The sequence below is a fragment of the Triticum aestivum genome, chromosome 3D (genome assembly GCF_018294505.1).
Source record: "Triticum aestivum cultivar Chinese Spring chromosome 3D, IWGSC CS RefSeq v2.1, whole genome shotgun sequence".
NCBI lineage: Eukaryota > Viridiplantae > Streptophyta > Magnoliopsida > Poales > Poaceae > Triticum > Triticum aestivum.
In genome coordinates, this window is record NC_057802.1 from 602,635,372 (window position 1) to 602,656,704 (window position 21,333).

Genomic DNA, 21,333 nt, shown 5'->3' on the forward strand with positions numbered 1-21,333 from the left:
TTGCTAGTAGACTCCATAGATGCATCTTGGTGAGCGTAGAAATTTTTTAAATTATGCTACAATTCCCAACAGTGGCATCATGAGCCAGGCCTATGCGTAGTTACTATGCACGAGTAGAACACAAAGCAGTTGTGGGCGTTGAGTTTGCCAATTCTTCTTGCCGCTACTAGTCGTTTCTTGTTTCGGCGGCATTGTAGGATGAAGCGGCCCGGACCGACCTTACACGTACGCTTACGTGAGACAGGTTCCACCGACTGACATGCACTAGTTGCATAAGGTGGCTAGCGGGTGTCTGTCTCTCCTACTTTAGTCGGAACGGATTCGATGAAAAGGGTCCTTATGAAGGGTAAATAGAAATTGGCAAATCACGTTGTGGTCATACGTAGGTAAGAAAACGTTCTTGCTAGAAACCTACAAACCACGTAAAAACTTGCAACAACAATTAGAGGACGTCTAACTTGTTTTTGCAGCAAGTGCAATGTGATGTGATATGGCCAGAAGATGTGATGAATGATATATGTGATGTATGAGATTGATCATATTCTTGTAATAGGAATCACGACTTGCATGTCGATGAGTATGACAACCGGCAGGAGCCATAGGAGTTGTCTTTATTATTTTGCATGACCTGCGTGTCATTGAATAACGCCATGTAATTTACTTTACTTTGTTGCTAAACGCGTTAGCCATAGAAGTAGAAGTAATCGTTGGCGTGACGACTTCATGAAGACACAATGATGGAGATCATGATGATGGAGATCATGGTGTCATGCCGGTGACGAAGATGATCATGGTGCCCCGAAGATGGAGATCAAAGGAGCATGATGATATTGGCCATATCATGTCACTATTTGATTGCATGTGATGTTTATCATGTTTTTGCATCTTATTTGCTTAGAACGACGGTAGTAAGTAAGATCATCCCTTATATTAATTTCAAGAAAGTGTTCACCCTAACTGTGCACCGTTGCGAAGGTTCGTTGTTTCGAAGCACCACGTGATGATCGGGTGTGATAGATTCTAACGTTCGAAAACAACGGGTGTTGACGAGCCTAGCATGTACAGACATGGCCTCGGAACACACACAATACACTTAGGTTGACTTGACGAGCCTAGCATGTACAGACATGGCCTCGGAACACGGAGGACCGAAAGGTCGAGCATGAGTCGTATAGAAGATACAATCAACATGGAGATGTTCACCGATCTTGACTAGTCCGTCTCACGTGATGATCGGACACGGCCTAGTTAAAGTCGGATCATGTATCACTTAGATGACTAGAGGGATGTCTATCTGAGTGGGAGTTCATTAAATAATTTGATTAGATGAACTCAATTATCATGAACTTAGTCTAAAATCTTTACACTATGTCTTGTAGATCTAATGGCCAACGTTGTCCTCAATTTCAATGCGTTCCTAGAGAAAACCAAGCTGAAAGATGATGGCAGCAACTATACGGACTGGGTCCGGAACCTGAGGATCATCCTCATAGTAGCCAAGAAAGATTATGTCTTAGAAGCACCGCTAGGTGAAGCACCAATCCCAGAGAACCAAGACGTTATGAACGCTTGGCAATCACGTGCTGATGATTACTCCCTCGTTCAGTGCGGCATGCTTTACAGCTTAGAACCGGGTCTCCAAAAGCGTTTTGAGAAACATGGAGCATACGAGATGTTCGAGGAGCTGAAACTGGTTTTTCAAGCTCATGCCCGGGTCGAGAGATATGATGTCTCCGACAAGTTCTTCAGCTGTAAAATGGAGGAGAACAGTTCTGTTAGTGAGCACATACTCAGAATGTCTGGGTTGCATAACCGCTTGTCTCAGCTGGGAGTCAATCTCCCGGATGACGCGGTCATTGACAGAATCCTCCAGTCGCTTCCACCAAGCTACAAGAGCTTTGTGATGAACTTCAATATGCAGGGGATGGAAAAGACCATTCCTGAGGTATATTCAATGCTGAAATCAGCTGAGGTAGAGATCAGAAAAGAACATCAAGTGTTGATGGTGAATAAAACCACTAAGTTCAAGAAGGGCAAGGGTAAGAAGAACTTCAAGAAGGACGGCAAGGGAGTTGCCGCGCCCGGTAAACCAGTTACCGGGAAGAAGTCAAAGAATGGACCCAAGCCCGAGACTGAGTGCTTTTATTGCAAGGGAAGTGGTCACTGGAAGCGGAACTTCCCCAAATACTTAGCGGACAAGAAGAAGGCCGGCAACACCAAAGGTATATGTGATATACATGTAATTGATGTGTACCTTACCAGTACTCGTAGTAGCTCCTGGGTATTTGATACCGGTGCGGTTGCTCATATTTGTAACTCAAAACAGGAACTACGAAATAAACGGAGACTGGCGAAGGACGAGGTGACGATGCGCGTCGGGAATGGTTCCAAGGTCGATGTGATCGCCGTCGGCACGCTACCTCTGCATCTACCCACGGGATTAGTTTTAAACCTCAATAATTGTTATTTAGTGCCAGCTTTGAGCATGAACATTGTATCTGGATCTCGTTTAATTCGAGATGGCTACTCATTTAAATCCGAGAATAATGGTTGTTCTGTTTATTTGAGAGATATGTTTTATGGTCATGCCCCGCTGGTCAATGGTTTATTTGATGAATCTCGAACGTGATGTTACACATATTCATAGTGTGAATACCAAAAGATGTAAAGTTGATAACGATAGTCCCACATACTTGTGGCACTGCCGCCTTGGTCACATTGGTGTCAAGCGCATGAAGAAGCTCCATGCAGATGGACTTTTGGAGTCTCTTGATTACGAATCATTTGATACGTGCGAACCATGCCTCATGGGTAAGATGACCAAGACTCCGTTCTCCGGAACAATGGAGCGAGCAACCAACTTATTGGAAATCATACATACCGATGTGTGTGGTCCAATGAGTGTTGAGGCTCGCGGAGGATATCGTTATGTTCTCACTCTCACTGATGATTTAAGTAGATATGGGTATGTCTACCTAATGAAACACAAGTCTGAAACCTTTGAAAAGTTCAAGGAATTTCAGAGTGAAGTCGAGAATCAACGTGATAGGAAAATAAAATTCTTACGATCAGATCGTGGTGGAGAATATTTAAGTCACGAATTTGGCACACACTTAAGGAAATGTGGAATAGTTTCACAACTCACGCCGCCTGGAACACCTCAGAGAAACGGTGTGTCCAAACGTCGTAATCGCACTCTATTGGATATGGTGCGATCTATGATGTCTCTTACCGATTTACCGCTCTCATTTTGGGGCTATGCTTTAGAGACTGCCGCATTCACTTTAAATAGGGCTCCATCGAAATCCGTTGAGGCGACACCGTATGAATTATGGTTTGGGAAGAAACCTAAGCTGTCGTTTCTAAAAGTTTGGGGATGCGATGCTTATGTCAAGAAACTTCAACCTGAAAAGCTCGAACCCAAATCGGAAAAATGCGTCTTCATAGGATACCCTAAGGAAACTATTGGGTATACCTTCTACCTCAGATCCGAAGGCAAGATCTTTGTTGCCAAGAACGGGTCCTTTCTGGAGAAGGAGTTTCTCTCGAAAGAATTGAGTGGGAGGAAAGTGGAACTTGATGAGGTGATAGTCACCCCTTCCGAACCGGAAAGTAGCGCAGCGCGGGAAAATGTTCATGTGGTGCCTACACCGACTGGGGAGGAAGTTAATGATGATGATCATGAAGCTTCGGATCAAGTTACTGAACTTCGTAGGTCCACAAGGACACATTCCGCACCAGAGTGGTACGGCAACCCTGTCCTGGAAATCATGTTGTTAGACAACGGTGAACCTTCGAACTATGAAGAAGCGATGGCGGGCCCGGATTCCGACAAATGGCTAGAAGCCATGAAATCCGAGATAGGATCCATGTATGAAAACGAAGTATGGACTTTGACTGACTTGCCCGATGATCGGCGAGCCATAGACAACAAATGGGTCTTTAAGAAGAAGACGGACGCGGATGGTAATGTGACCATCTACAAAGCTCGACTTGTCGCTAAGGGTTATCGACAAGTTCAAGGGGTTGACTACGATGAGACTTTCTCACCCGTAGCGAAACTGAAGTCCGTCCGAATCATGTTAGCAATTGCCGCATACTATGATTATGAGATATGGCAGATGGACGTCAAAACGGCATTCCTTAACGGCTTCCTTAAGGAAGAGTTGTATATGATGCAGCCGGAAGGTTTTGTCGATCCTAGGAATGCTAACAAAGTATGCAAGCTCCAGCGCTCAATTTATGGGCTGGTGCAAGCATCTCGGAGTTGGAACATTCGCTTTGATGAGATGATCAAAGCGTTTGGGTTTACACAGACTTATGGAGAAGCCTGTGTTTACAAGAAAGTGAGTGGGAGCTCTGTAGCATTTCTCATATTATATGTGGATGACATACTATTGATGGGAAATGATATAGAATTCTTGGAAAGTATAAAGGCCTATTTGAATAAGTGTTTTTCAATGAAGGACCTTGGAGAAGCTGCTTATATATTGGGCATCAAGATCTATAGAGATAGATCAAGACGCCTCATTGGTCTTTCACAGAGTACATACCTTGACAAGATATTGAAGAAGTTCAGTATGGATCAGTCCAAGAAGGGGTTCTTGCCTGTATTGCAAGGTGTGCAATTGAGCAAGGCTCAATGCCCGACCACGGCAGAAGATATAGAAAAGATGAGTGTCATCCCCTATGCCTCGGCCATAGGGTCTATTATGTATGCCATGCTGTGTTCCAGACCTGATGTAAACCTTGCCGTAAGTTTGGTAGGAAGGTACCAAAGTAATCCCGGCATGGAACACTGGACAGAGGTCAAGAATATCCTGAAGTACCTGAAGAGGACTAAGGATATGTTTCTTGTTTATGGAGGTGACGAAGAGCTCGTCGTAAAGGGTTACGTCGACGCTAGCTTCGACACAGATCTGGATGACTCGAAGTCACAAACCGGATACGTGTATATTTTGAATGGAGGAGCAGTAAGCTGGTGCAGTTGCAAGCAAAGTGTCGTGGCGGGATCTACATGTGAAGCGGAGTACATGGCAGCCTCGGAGGCAGCACAGGAAGCAGTCTGGATGAAGGAGTTCATTACCGACCTAGGGGTGATTCCCAATGCGTCGGGCCCGATGACTCTCTTCTGTGACAACACTGGAGCTATTGCCCTTGCGAAGGAGCCCAGGTTTCACAGGAAGACCAGGCATATCAAGCGTCGCTTCAACTCCATTCGTGAAAGTGTTCAAAATGGAGACATAGATATTTGTAAAGTACATACGGACCTGAATGTAGCAGATCCGTTGACTAAACCTCTCCCTAGGGCAAAACATGATCAACACCAGGACGCAATGGGTGTTCGATTCATCACAATGTAACTAGATTATTGACTCTAGTGCAAGTGGGAGACTGTTGGAAATATGCCCTAGAGGCAATAATAAATGGTTATTATTATATTTCTTTGTTCATGGTAATTGTCTATTATTCATGCTATAATTGTATTGTCCGGAAATCGTAATACATGTGTGAATACATAGACCACAACGTGTCCCTAGTGAGCCTCTAGTTGACTAGCTCGTTGATCAACAGATAGTCATGGTTTCCTGACTATGGACATTGGATGTCATTGATAACGGGATCACATCATTAGGAGAATGATGTGATGGACAAGACCCAATCCTAAGCATAGCATAAAAGATCGTGTAGTTTCGTTTGCTAGAGCTTTTCCAATGTCAAGTATCTTTTCCTTAGACCATGAGATTGTGCAACTCCCGGATACCGTAGGAGTGCTTTGGGTGTGCCAAACGTCACAACGTAACTGGGTGACTATAAAGGTGCACTACGGGTATCTCCGAAAGTGTCTGTTGGGTTGGCACGGATCGAGACTGGGATTTGTCACTCCGTGTGACGGAGAGGTATCTCTGGGCCCACTCGGTAATGCATCATCATAATGAGCTCAATGTGACTAAGGCGTTAGTCACGGTATCATGCATTGCGGTACGAGTAAAGAGACTTGCCGGTAACGAGATTGAACAAGGTATTGGGATACCGACGATCGAATCTCGGGCAAGTAACATACCGATTGACAAAGGGAATTGCATACGGGATTGACTGAATCCTCGACATCGTGGTTCATCCGATGAGATCATCGTGGAACATGTGGGAGCCAACATGGGTATCCAGATCCCGCTGTTGGTTATTGACCGGAGAGGCGTCTCGGTCATGTCTGCATGTCTCCCGAACCCGTAGGGTCTACACACTTAAGGTTCGGTGACGCTAGGGTTGTAGAGATATATGTATGCGGAAACCCGAAAGTTGTTCGGAGTCCCGGATGAGATCCCGGACGTCACGAGAGGTTCCGGAATGGTCCGGAGGTGAAGAATTATATATAGGAAGTCTAGTTTCGGCCACCGGGAAAGTTTCGGGGGTTACCGGTATTGTACCGGGACGACCGGAAGGGTCCCGGGGGTCCACCGGGTGGGGCCACCTATCCCGGAGGGCCCCATGGGCTGAAAGTGGAAGGGAACCAGCCCTTAGTGGGCTGGGGCGCCCCCCTTGGGCCTCCCCCCATGCGCCTAGGGTTGGGAACCCTAAAGGGGGGGAGCTTCCCCCTTGCCTTGGGGGGCAAGGCACCCCTTCCCCCCTTTGGCCGCCGCCCCCCTTGGAGATCCCATCTCCCTGGGCCGGCGCCCCCCCCAGGGGGCCTATATAAAGGGGGGGGAGGGAGGGCAGCAACACACAGCCTTGGGCGCCTCCCTCCTCCCCTGCAACACCTCTCTCTCTCTCTCTCTCTCTCTCGCAGAAGCTTGGCAAAGCCCTGCCGAGACCCGCTACATCCACCACCACGCCGTCGTGCTGCTGGATCTCCATCAACCTCTCCTTCCCCCTTGCTGGATCAAGAAGGAGGAGACGTCGCTGCACCGTACGTGTGTTGAACGCGGAGGTGCCGTCCGTTCGGCACTCGGTCATCGGTGATTTGGATCACGGCGAGTACGACTCCGTCATCCACGTTCATTGGAACGCTTCCGCTCGCGATCTACAAGGGTATGTAGATGCACTCCTTTCCCCTCGTTGCTAGTAGACTCCATAGATGCATCTTGGTGAGCGTAGAATTTTTTTAAATTATGCTACGATTCCCAACAGTTTCTGTGGGAGGGAAACAAGCAATTGCTTTAGTGGATTCTGGCAGTAATTCCACCTTTATGATCTTAAAATTTGCTCTCCAAACTTCATGCACAATCATCAAAGATCAATCCAGAGCAGTAACTGTTGCTGGAAGGGGAAAGTTGTGGTCAGGTTCTTACATTCCTACCACTACTTTTACTGCTGGTAACACTCAGTTTCAGCATCACTTCAGAGTGTTAGACCTACCAGGACATGATATTGTATTGGGTTCAGATTGGATGGCACAGCACAACCCTGTAGCATTTTGTTATGATCCCAGACAACTCATTAGCTGTCATAATCAGAGTAATTCTATTACTATTCCAGCTTGTGAAACCCTGACTGCAACCAACCAGATTGATGCTTTGGAACTTAACAGAATGCTCCTAAGTGGTGCCCATGCTTTTGTGCTCCAATTAGCAGAAGATACCACTTTTGTACCTAGCACAAAGGACAGCACCCCCCTGCAGTTATGGAAGTCTTGCAAGAATTCCAAGAGGTTTTCAAGGAACCACAAGGACTGCCCCCAGTGAGGGAATTAGATCATGAGATTCCCCTCAAACCTGATGCTGTACCACCTAATTCTAGGCCCTATAAAGTTCCCCACATGCAGAAAAATGAGATGGAGAAACAAATTCACCACTTGTTGCAATCTAAGATGATAAGGGAAAGTCAAAGTCCCTACTCATCCCCAGCTATCTTGATTATGAAGAAAGATGGGTCTTGGAGAATGTGCATTGACTACAAAAAATTAAATGCAGCAACTGTAAAAAACAAATTTCCCATTCTTGTTATTGAGGATTTGTTGGATGAGCTCCATGGAGCAAAATTCTTCACCAAATTGGACTTGAGATCAGGCTATCATCAGATCAGAATGCATGACAAGGATATCCCCAAAACTGCATTTAGAACTTACTTTGGGCATTATGAGTTTTTAGTAATGCCCTTTGGGCTTACCAATGCACCAGGGACTTTTCAGGCCTTGATGAACAAGATCTTTGGTCCTTATCTCAGGAAGTTTGTGCTAGTATTCTTTGATGATATACTAATCTTCAGTAAAACTCTTGAAGAGCACCAAGAACATATCATAATAGTCCTACAACTCCTCAAGGAACACCAACTGTTTGTGAACAGGTCCAAATGTGTGTTTGCAGTTCCTCAGGTGTCCTATTTGGGTCACATTATTTCTGGTGAGGGAGTATCAACAGACCCAACAAAAATTTCTGCAGTTGCTGACTGGCCAACTCCAACAACACCAACTCAGTTGAGAGGTTTTCTGGGTTTATGTGGCTATTACAGGAGGTTTGTCAAGAACTTTGGTAGCATAGCTAGACCCCTCCACAATATTCTCAAGAAAGATAGCTTCGTGTGGTCCTCTGCACAAACACAAGCTTTTCAGGAATTAAAACAAGCGCTGATATCTGCTCCACTTCTGGCTCTTCCTGATTTTTCTGCTCCATTTGTGCTTGAGACTGATGCTTCAGGAACTGGATTGGGAGCTGTTATGATGCAACAGGGTCAACCAATTGCTTACTACAGCTCAATGTTGTGCCCTAAAAATGCTGCACTGTCTACTTATGAGAAGGAGGCACTAGCAATCATGGAAGCTTTGAAAAGATGGAGACATTATTTCCTGGGCAATGATTTAATTATCAGAACTGATCACCAGAGCTTGCAGTTTATGACAGATCAGAAGATTTCCACTAGTATTCAACACAAGTTAATGCTCAAATTACTGGAGTTTAACTTTCAGCTGGAATACAAAAAGGGGAAAGAGAATATTGTGGTTGATGCACTATCCAGAAAATATTCCTATATGGCAATTTCTTTAGCTACTCCTCAGTGGATTTCTGAAGTTGAAAATTCTTATATCAATGACCCCCACTGTCAGAAACTATTGGAGCAGCTGTTGATCACTGCAACTCATGCTGTCAACAATAACTCTCTTCAGCATGGCATAATCAGACACAAAGGGAAAATTTATGTGGGCAGAGACATTGCTTTGAGAAACAGGATTATGCAGGCCCTACATTCTTCTGCTATTGGGGGACACTCTGGCATGAAAGCATCTTACACGAGATTGAAACAAGTGTTCTATTGGCCTGGGATGAAGAAGGACATGGATAACTTTGTGATGTTGTGTCCTGTCTGTCAGAAAAACAAGGGGGAAACCTTCCCATATCCAGGGTTTTTAGACCCACTTCATATTCCTGACATGGTTTGGACACATATCAGCATGGATTTTATTGAGGGTCTGCCCAAATCCAATGGGAAAGATGTGATATTTGTGGTGGTGGATAGACTGTCTAAATTTGCTCACTTCATTCCTTTGTCACACCCTTATACTGTCCAGACAGTAGCTCGAGCATTCATTGATAATGTTATGAAGTTACATGGTCCCCCTCTTGCTATTGTTTCTGACAGAGACTGCATCTTCACAAGCAAATTGTGGCAAGACATCTTTGCTGCCATGGGGATTGAACTGCGTTACAGTTCAGCATACCACCCACAGTCTGATGGGCAAACGGAGCGTGTCAACCAGTGCATTGAGAATTATTTGCGTTGTATGACATCGCTGGATCCAAAGAAATGGGCACTGCATTTATCCATGGCAGAGTATTGTTGGAAATATGCCCTAGAGGCAATAATAAAATGGTTATTATTATAATTCCTTGTTCATGATAATCGTTTATTATCCATGCTAGAATTGTATTGATAGGAAACTCAGATACATGTGTGGATACATAGACAACACCATGTCCCTAGTGAGCCTCTAGTTGACTAGCTCTTTGATCAATAGATGGTTACGGTTTCCTGACCATGGACATTAGATGTCATTGATAACGGGATCACATCATTAGGAGAATGATGTGATGGACAAGACCCAATCCTAAGCCTAGCACTAGATTGTGTAGTTTGTATCCTAAAGCTTTATAATGTCAAGTATCTTTCTCCTTAGACCATGAGATTGTGCAACTCCCGGATACCGTAGGAATGCTTTGGGTGTACCAAACGTCACAACGTAACTGGGTGGCTATAAAGGTGCACTACGGGTATCTCCGAAAGTGTCTGTTGGGTTGGCACGAATCGAGACTGGGATTTGTCACTCCGTGTGACGGAGAGGTATCTCTGGGCCCACTCGGTAGGACATCATCATAATGTGCACAATGTGACCAAAGAGTTGATCACGGGATGATGTGTTATGGGAACGAGTAAAGAGACTTGCCGGTAACGAGATTGAACAAGGTATCGGGATACCGACGATCGAATCTCGGGCAAGTACTATACCGGTAGACAAAGGGAATTGTATACGGGATTGACTGAATCCTTGACATCGTGGTTCATCCGATGAGATCATCGTGGAACATGTGGGAGCCAACATGGGTATCCAGATCCCGCTGTTGGTTATTGGTCGGAGAGTTGTCTCGGTCATGTCTGCATGGTTCCCGAACCCGTAGGGTCTACACACTTAAGGTTCGATGACGCTAGGGTTATAGGGAATAGATGTACGTGGTTACCGAATGTTGTTCGGAGTCCCGGATGAGATCCTGGACGTCACGAGGAGTTCCGGAATGGTCCGGAGGTAAAGATTTATATATGGGAAGTCATCATACGGTCACCGGAATAATTCGGGGGTTACCGGTATTGTACCGGGACCACCGAAGGGGTTCCGGGGGTCCACCTGCCCCGGAGGGCCCTATGGGCTGTATGTGGAGAGGGACCAGCCCCTTAGTGGGCTGGGCGCCTTTCCCCTAGGGCCCCCCGCAGAGGGCGGTACTACCGCAGGTGAGCGCGGTACTACCGCTGCTACCAGCGGTACTACCGCCCCACTCACGGTACTGCCGCGCAAGGAACCCAAGCGGTACTACCGCGCAGCAGGCGGTACTACCGCAGGTGAGGGCGAAAACCCTAAAAGGGGGGGCGGCCCCTTGCATTGGGGGGCAAGGCAACCCCCCTGGCCGCCGCCCCTCCTCAGATTGGATCTGAGGGGGCCGGCCCCCCCTCTCCCTTGCCCCTATATATATGTGAGGGGTGGGAGGGCAGCCGCACCCAAGTTCTGGCGTAGCCCTCCCCCTCTCCCAAGTCCTCCTCCTCTCCCGCGGTGCTTGGCGAAGCCCTGCAGGATTGCCACGCTCCTCCTTCACCACCACGCCGTCGTGCTGCTGCTGGACGGAGTCTTCCCCAACCTCTCCCTCTCTCCTTGCTGGATCAAGGCGTGGGAGACGTCACCGGGCTGCACGTGTGTTGAACGCGGAGGCGCCGTTGTTCGACGCTTAGATCGGAATCAACCGCGATCTGAATCGCTACGAGTATGACTCCTTCATCCGCGTTCTTGTAACGCTTCCGCATAGCGATCTACAAGGATATGTAGATGCACTCTCCTTCCCCTCGTTGCTAGATTACTCCATAGATTGATCTTGGTGATGCGTAGAAATTTTTTGATTTCTGCTATGTTCCCCAACAAGTATTGGTACAACAGCTCTTTTCATTCATCCCTGCAGAACTTGCTACTACTAACCAAGAAGCAACTGAGTTCTTGGGGGACAAAAATACAATGTGGCAGCAGTTGAAAACCAATCTGGCCAATGCTAAAGCTCGAATGAAGAAATATGCTGACCTTAAACAATCTGAGCGACAGTTTTCAGAGGGAGACATGGTGTATCTCAAAATGCAGCCGTATTGTTTGAATGCTTTTGGTGCTCGTTCTCATATCAAGCTTCAGAGTAAGTTTTATGGACCGTTCCGAGTGATAGCAAAGGTGGGAAATGTGGCCTACAAACTGCTGTTGCCGGATAACGCGGCCATACATCCTGTCTTTCATGTCAGCCAACTCAAGAAACACTTCGGACCTCAGGCAATTCCTTGTGCTGACTTGCCTTTGATCGGGCCAGATGGACGTGTGCGCACTGAACCGTCCTGGGTGCTTGAGACGCGCCAGATACCTCGCAACAATGTTGCTGTGGTTCAGTGGTTGGTAAAATGAGAGAACCTGCCTCCGGAAGATGCATCCTGGGAAGATGCAGATTTCATGAAAAAGGTGTTCCCGGCTTTCTTCAAGCAAACGGTGGATCGTTGGTTCAATCGCCAAGCTCCTTGAGGGCAAGTTCGCTCTCAGCGGGGAGTATTGTCAGGCCACAGCAAGCTGCAGTTCAACGCGGGCATCTTCAGTTAACGCACGGCCAGGATCAAAGCTCGAAGAAGGATCGGACGGCTCGCTGCGCTCGCCCTCCGAACGAACCGTTTCCTGTTACTGTTTAGTTTCCGTTGCCATACTGTTTACCGTCACCTGTTGTCGCCGGCTATATAAAGCCACTCCTCTCTCTTTTTAAGGCATGCCATTTTCTGCAATGATCAACTACCACACTTTACTGCTAATATAGATTCGCAAATTCGCCTCTGATACTCTCACACGTTCCTGGTGACGAACCCTAGTGCTCCGATCCCCAATTCTCTTAGCTCGATCTAGATCCGGGCATAACACCGCCGGTCAACCTCCCGCCGCCCCACGCCGTCCCACCGCCGCCCGCCGTCCCACCGCTGCCCTGCCTCTCCAGCGCGGCCCCGACCATCCTGGCCCTCGAGCGGCACACCACGCCGTCCTGCCTCTTCACCACCGCCCCCACGCTCTCGTGCTCTCTCTCCGGATGGCCACCTCTCTCCGACCAGCCGTCGTGCGTGAGCGCCAGCGAGGCTGCCGCCGCAATGACTTTCCCGACGTCCCCCATCTCCACCGCCTAGCTCACGAACACATCAGGCAGCGGCGATTTGGTTCGGGGCAGCGTGGGGCTGGCCAGGGGCACCGATGCACATTTGAGGTACAGCTCATCCATCCACCCCCCCCGCTCTCTCTCTCTCTCTCTCTCTCTCTCTCTCCTGCCGGCGTGCTGTGACAGTTGGGGAGCAGGGAGCTCCGACGGCGGGGAATGGGGCTCCGGCAGTGGAGAACGGGGAGATCTCCGGCGGTGGGGGAATGAGGAGAGCTTCTGCGAGCCCCTCTGTTCTCCCTCTCTCTCTGCGACCTGACTTTCATCGCAATCTTGTTTTTCCTGCAGGTGCACAGAGGAACACTGGTAATATTGAGCCGACGAAAGGGAAGTACCAAAAGCGACCAGTTTGTGGTATTTGATCTACACAGCAGACTATTTGCCGGTGAACCAAACGCCACCGTTGTGCATAAGGTGCGTGGAGTGGAATGTTCGGTGTTTATTTTTGCTTTTTAGTACTATACGATTTCTTGAGTCTGGCTGTTCAATTCAGAATTTATATGAATACCTGAAATGATAGATAGAGTAGGAAATTGTATCAAACAAACATATGTTGTACATGAAAATGGGGAGCTTAATATCTAGGTGATGTTTTGTAACTAATTTGGCTCCACCATTCAAAAAAAAACTAATTTGGCTCCCAAGATTTATCGAAGTTGTTATCTTAGTGCTTTCCTAGCGTCTCCCAGCCAATGCAGCGTGTGAACAATAATTGAATGTTTTGCTTAGGCTTCAGTTCTTATGCCACTTTTTCTTCAGAAGGCTACACCGTGGGGCTCATCTTCAAGAGACCATCCACCTGACGTGCTTGCTGCAACCACACAGGTGAGCTTCTCTGCCCCACTCAAGTCCAGAGGCCCTCCATATGTGTGGATGTCATGAATATGTGGAGATGCCTCCTTATGTTTGGCACTGCTTTTATACTGTCTGATTTGATTGTTTACTAGGATTCTTGCTCCCAACGAGTCAGCTTCCAGCAGCGGCGCAGCGATCCTCCTTCCATGCTTGTCACTGCATCCTCCACCAGTTGGTGAGTCAACCACAACTTTGATCTGTTCTATTTATGGCCATATCTATCTTTATGATGTGTACTGCCATTGAATTGGTTCTATGATTCTTCCTTTCTTTTCCGAGCCACTTTAAGATCTATTTACAGTACTTGCATTAATTCCTTGCGTTATTTGGTTCTGATATTATCCATTCAGGATTTACCTTTTCTAAAAAAAATCCATTCAGGATTTAGTGCTGATTTGGTAGTAACCAAGTGTGAAGCTAAGCTACTATGGATAAAAGTTGGATGGATGCGCCTAGGTATAATGCAACATATTTTAAAGTTTATTAGATCCTGAAACCAGATACAACACGGTGCACATGTTCGCTTGCATGTAGGCATACAGAGAAGTACTTACAAAGGCTCGCCAGATTCCTAGGCTATGCATTTCTCAATCATGGCATGCTGTGGCCTCATCGGTGTATATATTTCCTGTTAAAGCTACTGATGTTTCACTTACTCTTTGATCCCCCAAAGAGATCTCCCAAACCAAACACCCGTGTGTAAAATGTTACCTTTACTAGTTCGAACCATACAGAACTATGCCCGTTACATCCTAAATCCCACCGTGATCCAGTTACATTACCGTTTGTGTTACCCCCACCCGAACCAAACACATCCCTAGTGTCATAGGAGGACAAGCAGCACTGGAAGTTGAATGGAATGATTGGTCCACTATAGCTATCTGACTGTGAGCTCCTGGTCCAGGAAGCCTCTTAAATTTTGGTAGGCAGTCCATCTGTGCTTGCCAATGTGAATTACCTCCACAAGAAGGTTGTCCATTACCAGAAATCCCGGGCTGACCTCCCTGGAGCTTGCTCCTCAGTACTTTTGTCGTCACTAATTTCAAAGTTTTCACTATCTCTAGCAGCTTCAAGAATTTGTGGAATCACCTTTTTTCCTTTGGTCAAGGAACTTCTATTTTGTCAGCATCCAGTACTGGAGCTGCAGAATCATTGTGCATCTTTACAAGTTGCAACTCCGCAGAAAATAAGGCAACCTAGCATATAGAAATGATCCATTGCCCTGACCATGTTCAAGAAAAACAAAGTGTAGAGCATTCATAGTTTCATACTATAGATACACATGGAAACATAACATAAAACAGAAGATAAGCGACATCACATGAGTAGAATAAAAAGGAATTCAACACATTGCCATGTTCCCCTTTCAAATATCAGTAGACTAGAAAAGGCTACAGGACTCAACTATTCAAAAGTAACAGGATTATGTACAAATGAGACATATCAGATTACCATCCCAACTTGTTTCTCTCATATTGTTCCAGCAAAACAATGTAGAAGTGGGATTGAACTTACCTAATTTGTTTTTGGTCATGAATACATTTGTAGGTATCTAGATTAGCACTATCAAGATGACAAACTTACATTTCTCGGCCAAGAAAGTGACTTCATATTTGTTATATTTGTCGTTTTAGAAATCCACTCTTTCCCTGCAGGAGTGGATTTCTAAAACGATATCTTTGACATAAAAGAATTTTGGTTTTTAGATAGTATCTTTGCACTTGTTAGTCTGGTACTGTTATAATATATAAATAAGGGATTAGAGGATTTTTATATTTAACTAATGCATCTCTTTTCTTGCTCTATTCATCGATTGTTCCTGCATCAGAAAGTTGTCACTTCTATGAGATTTATGCTTACATTTACTTATGCTGTATACCTTGCAGAATCACAGGATAAAAGACCTTGGTGTCTCAAAAAGACAGGTAATACTATCTTAAATTCTCTGTGATTAATAACGCTACATGAGGATATATGGCACATCTTCCTTCCCTTTGAATGATATAGCAGGGCACTCGGAACCGTCATTCTTGGACATATCTGGAACCGTCAGTATCCATAGCAGAATATAGCTGTAGCAACAGTTGTCGCTTTGTCAGACAGGTATTTTCAGATCATTGGTGTCGGGTATCTTGCTGATCTGTGAGGTAGAAAATGGTTGAGCAGGGACTTCATGATTTTTGTCCATCTCCTGTTTGATGTGTAAACTAAAGAATGGTTATTAAATATGATTATTGGTTCCCGCAAAAAATGATTTTTCAAAGTTTATTTTTTATTTCTGTTTATGTTTGCTGGACATGAATAATTCATTTAAGCTATTGTTCTTGGATCGAATAGCTACCCTATTACAATCATGATCGATTGCCTACAACATGGGAGAGCGCATGAAGATCATCCATGCAGTATTTGTACTACTTCTTCTTGTATGCCTCACTACTCATGGGCAATGTAGGTGTCACTACTCTTGTCGTATTTCCTTTTTAATGATATCCTCTAATTTTCTTGTTTTCTATTTTTATTAGCCTTGAATATTAATGCTATGTTTGTTTCAATAATTTTACAGGCAATGGCAGAGGCCTCCGAGACAATGACCCTGATACCTGGTGCAAAAAGAGTGCAAGTATTCCAATATGCAACCCGGATAAAGATAGATGGTACTGCTGTGTAGGAAATTGGCAATGCTACAAGACAATGCAGGAGTGCGATGATAAGTGCTCACTTCCACCATCTTCGGTGGCAATCCCCTCCTCTTCTTGTAGGCTTCGCTCCCCATGGGCAATGTAAGGGGTACCTCTTCTCATTTTGAATATTAATGTTAAGTATTCTCATTTTAATTATATCACTATGAGTGTAGGTTGTGTCACGGTCTGCATATTAATTGAGGTTGTCAAGTGACCTTGCTACTACATTTATAGATAATTTTAAAAATGACTACATGACAGTTCTATAGCTTGTAATAACATGTTGTCGCCGTAGTATATCATGATTTTTTATTTATTGAATAGCTACCACCACAATAGACAACATTACCAGCTTGTTTAGTAAATAATTGCCATCATAGTGGCACTATTCATGTAGTTGTCAGTTTATTTCGCAAAAGTCAATTTATCACCTTGTTCACTATAAATTAACCACCACCTTTCCATGGATTATCAAATTATTTTGTAAGAAATTACCACCATCGTAGTCATGATATTACTATCTAGTTTTAGTGAAAAATTACCTGCATAGTAGTCATGCAGCTACCATCTTGTGTAGTAAAAAGTTTGCACTGCAGTATCGTTGCATGAGAGAAGTGTTGGGGTGTCAATTCCTGAAGTGAAATCATGGCAACTTCTACAACCCGAACCATGATCAAGTGATAATACAAATTTAGCAAGCTTTAACTGGCTTGGCAACATTTTCAAGTACTTGGTGGCAAATTCAATGTTTCAGTGGTGGCAACTTATGTATTGACAACATGGTTGCTTTGTTCTTTAAATCTAAATGCACGCGCCACGGTTTAATCGGATTATACTTGGTAGCTAACCAGGAACAATTTAATCTGGGGGCACAAGAGAAGTGTTGGGGTGTTGATTCTTAAAGTGAAATCGTGGCAGCTGTACAATCCGAACCATGATCTAGTGGTAATACAAAATTAGCTAGCCTTAACTTGCTCGGCAACTTTTTCAAGTACTTGGTGGCAAATTCAATGTTTCAATGATGGAAACTTTTGCGCTCACAACATGGTTGCTCTATGTCTCTTTTCCACAAATTTTCTTTGCAACTCGATGTCTATTTTCCCTCCGCGTGGGACCTACATCACACGCGAAGTCTGATTGGTGAAGATTTTGGAATCAGAGTAATTTGAGTTCGCTCACTTAGATGCATGCATTTTTAATTTTGCATAGTTTGGATTGAGACAAAGTAGGATATTTTTTTAGATTTTCCAGTAAGTGTTTTGGTCCCAGTGAGGTATTTTGGTGACAATTGATTGATCAAGGCAGTAAAAAGCCAAACTTTTGGCCTGTTAGTGTGACAAGAGCAATGGGTTGCTTATGCCTGGCTCAATTGTTAGGCACAGGTGGCACTCAACACAATGGCATGACAACTATTGAACCACACATTAGGTAAATCACAGTTCTTGCTTGTGGTTACTTCTGTGTTAATGGCACGTCAACTTAGGATGTATGTCCATGGTTAATTGTGTCCTTAAACTAGCATTTTTGGTTAATTTGGCTTATGAAAAGCAAATTGATGTTTGTTTTCACCACAGGGCACGAGTTTTCGGCTAGATATACAGTAGATGGATGGAACACATGGAATATCTACCAGAAGACGGTGGTATACGTCCAGGCATGTAGAAAGTTATGGTAGTTTTTTTCTTTATCATGGCAACTTTGTGTGTTTTAGTTATATACATGAAATCCTTGACATGTGGGGCTTCTATTATCTAGATCATGGCAATTTCCTCTGTTTAGCTATATATATGAAGTTCATGTATGTGTGGCACTTTTATTATGAAGATCATGGCAACTTTTTGCGTATCAAGTCATATAGCAATTTTATTATAAGGATAAACTCTCTCAACTTTTAGCTATAAACAATCTATGAATCATGAACATGTGGTAGTTTTATGTTTTCTATATAGATCATGATAACCTTTCAATGCTTTCGTGGGTTGATTAAAATTCTGTGCCGCTCTGAAATCTGGATGTGACTTTAGTTCATCTTGTCACTATGTCGTTTTGTGATGTTTTCACGAACATACATGGGTAATTTCTGATCATTTTGTGCTCCACAAATTATGCTCATCTTAAAGTGTTTTTTTTTCTGTCAGATCCATGCAGCTTTTGGGTTATAAGTTTTGTACTCCCTCTAAACTAATATTTAGTGATATAAAATGTTTCCATGGTTCTTGGTTTCATGCTGAATCTCAGATTTCATGCTTGTTTTGTTTTCTGAAGAAGGTACGACGCGCAACACCTAAGTATGCCAGGAGCAGATCCCAGCCTTTCAGGCTTGGTTTTTGTTTTGTAGGGGACTAAGCTCGACTTTATTGATTAACAACGAAGTTCATAGGGATGATTACAGTATCACGGGGTTTGTGCTTGAACTGGCATTTATCAAAACCAGCAACCCGTGCGATCTCGGATAATAGGGCGGGAGCTTCCTCCCGTCTTCCTTGACATATCATTAACAACTGTCAAACATTTGGATGCAATCAGTAAACTCGAAGAAATGTGCATCTGCTATACATACCTTGGGAGTTATTAATGCAGCAACACGTGAAGCAATTGCATGCCGAGAAGCTTTGGCGCTAGCTCATGATTTTTCTTTAGCTTAGGTGTTCATTGCCTCAGATAGCAAACAGCTTAGGTGTTTGCATGCCGAGGGAGTTATACAAGCATATTTTTTTTGCGAGGAAGTTATACAAGCATCATGAAGGAAATTATTCAGGCTTCAGCTGAGTTCACCTCCTGTTCTTTCATCTTTGAGGGACTACTGGAGTCCAGCATCGAGGCCCATAGTCTCGCTAAATCCACTCTAGATCTTTTTGAGGGCTGCCACCTTTTGCTCCTTCAGCCGCCTGATATAAATGCCATCCCTATGAATGTTATCATTGATCAATAAAGTGGAGCGGTTTTAGCCTAAAAAACATCTACGCCACAGCATTATTCTTGTTTCCCCCCTCAATTCTTTTAGATAAACTGCGGAAATATATTTTAGAGATGCATGATTACTTTTTTTAACACGTGAATGTTTTTCAAAACATAAAATATCTTTTTTACATACATCAACATTTTTCTAGATACAATTTTTGTAAGGTATCTCTTATTTTCATAAGTTCCTCATTTCATGCAATTCTTAAAAAAAACACATGTTTTTTACATATCCAATGATCATTAAAAAATAAACGGTGCACTTCTTCGAAGAAATGATGAAATCTTTGAAAAACTCGATGAACAATTTTTAGATACAAGGAAATCAGTTTTTGATACACCATGTTTAAAAAAAACAAAGAACAGGCCGTAGATGCATGGCGAAAATTTTGTAATACACAACAAATAAATTCTGACACATGTTAAACATATTTTAAAGACATATGCTGGGTATATTGCTTAAATACTCGATGAAACTTTTTAAAGAATACTATGAACATTTTATAATACATGACGACAAATTTGTATTACAAGATGAACATTTTTTAAATATGCAAAGAACCTTTTGAAAATACATGATACACATATTTTATTATGCATTGAATATTTTTAATATACAAGTAAAACATTTTTAAAGTACATGATGGATATATTTTTAATACATGGTGAACAATTTTATTTACAAAATGAACATTTTTTAAATAAGCGAAGCACCTTTTCAAACTACATGATGAATTTTTTTAATAGAAGTTGAATATTTTTTCCATACAAGAATGGCCTTTTTAAAGGGCATGATGAATTTTTTTAATACACATTGAACATCTTTTAATATGCACTTAACTTTTGTAAAAATACTTGATGAACCTTTTTAAAATACTTGATGAACATTTTTGATAAAACACTATGAACATATTTTATATGAGATGAACATAAAAACAAGGACATAAAGAAAAGCAAAGGAAACGAAAAAATAAAAAGTAAAAGGTAAAAAAATAAAAATAAAATAAAGATTTTTGAAATACACATTGAATTTATTTAAATACATGATGAATATTTTTAAAAAATATGATGGATATTTTTGAAAGAATGATGAACAATTTTTGAAAAAATGATGAACATTATTTGGAATACGTCATAGAAATTCTGAAACCTAATGCAAATTTTTAAATACCAGGTGAACATTTTATGGACACATCATGAAAATTTCATAAAATAAACTCTGAATATTTTTCAGCAATACATGAAGAAAACTTTTAGAAGCGCAATGAGTAATTTGAATAAGCATGATGAACATTTCTTGATGTACATGATAAACAACTTATTGTCCGCGATTAAATATTTGAAAATACATGATGTAAAATGTTCATGTTCAAAAACATTGTAAATGAAAGAGCAGAAATGGAAAATTAAAAACAGAAATAAAAGGAAAAGAAACTAGAAAGCATAAAAGAAGCAAAAAAAGTAGACAAAGCAAAAAGGAATGCGGAGACAAGCACGTAACTGGACATACCCACCTAGCTGTGCAAAGAACTGGATGATATTCAACTTAAATCCCATGGAAAGTAAACCAGAGCACTACTAGGCTGGCCCAAGTTGCATGAGACTATCGGCAAGCGCCATATAGAACTCGCGGTAAGCGGGATATATCTTTTGTGTTGGAGGATATTTGTTGCTGGTTCGGCTTTGATGCACTATGAGGACCAACCAAAAATCTCTAGACAAATGCGGGCGCTATATCACGCGTAATGGGAGACGTAGCTCTGCCTTGGGAGCAACTAGTTAACGAGCGCTCTTTCAGGAGCCGCGCAACGATCAACGTCATTTGGCGCGCTCTTAGCCATTCGCCACGTGTTGCGCTCTGGACGCTCTTTCCAGATTTTTTTTAATTTTTACGCACGCGTTTTCGGCTTTTTAAACGGTTT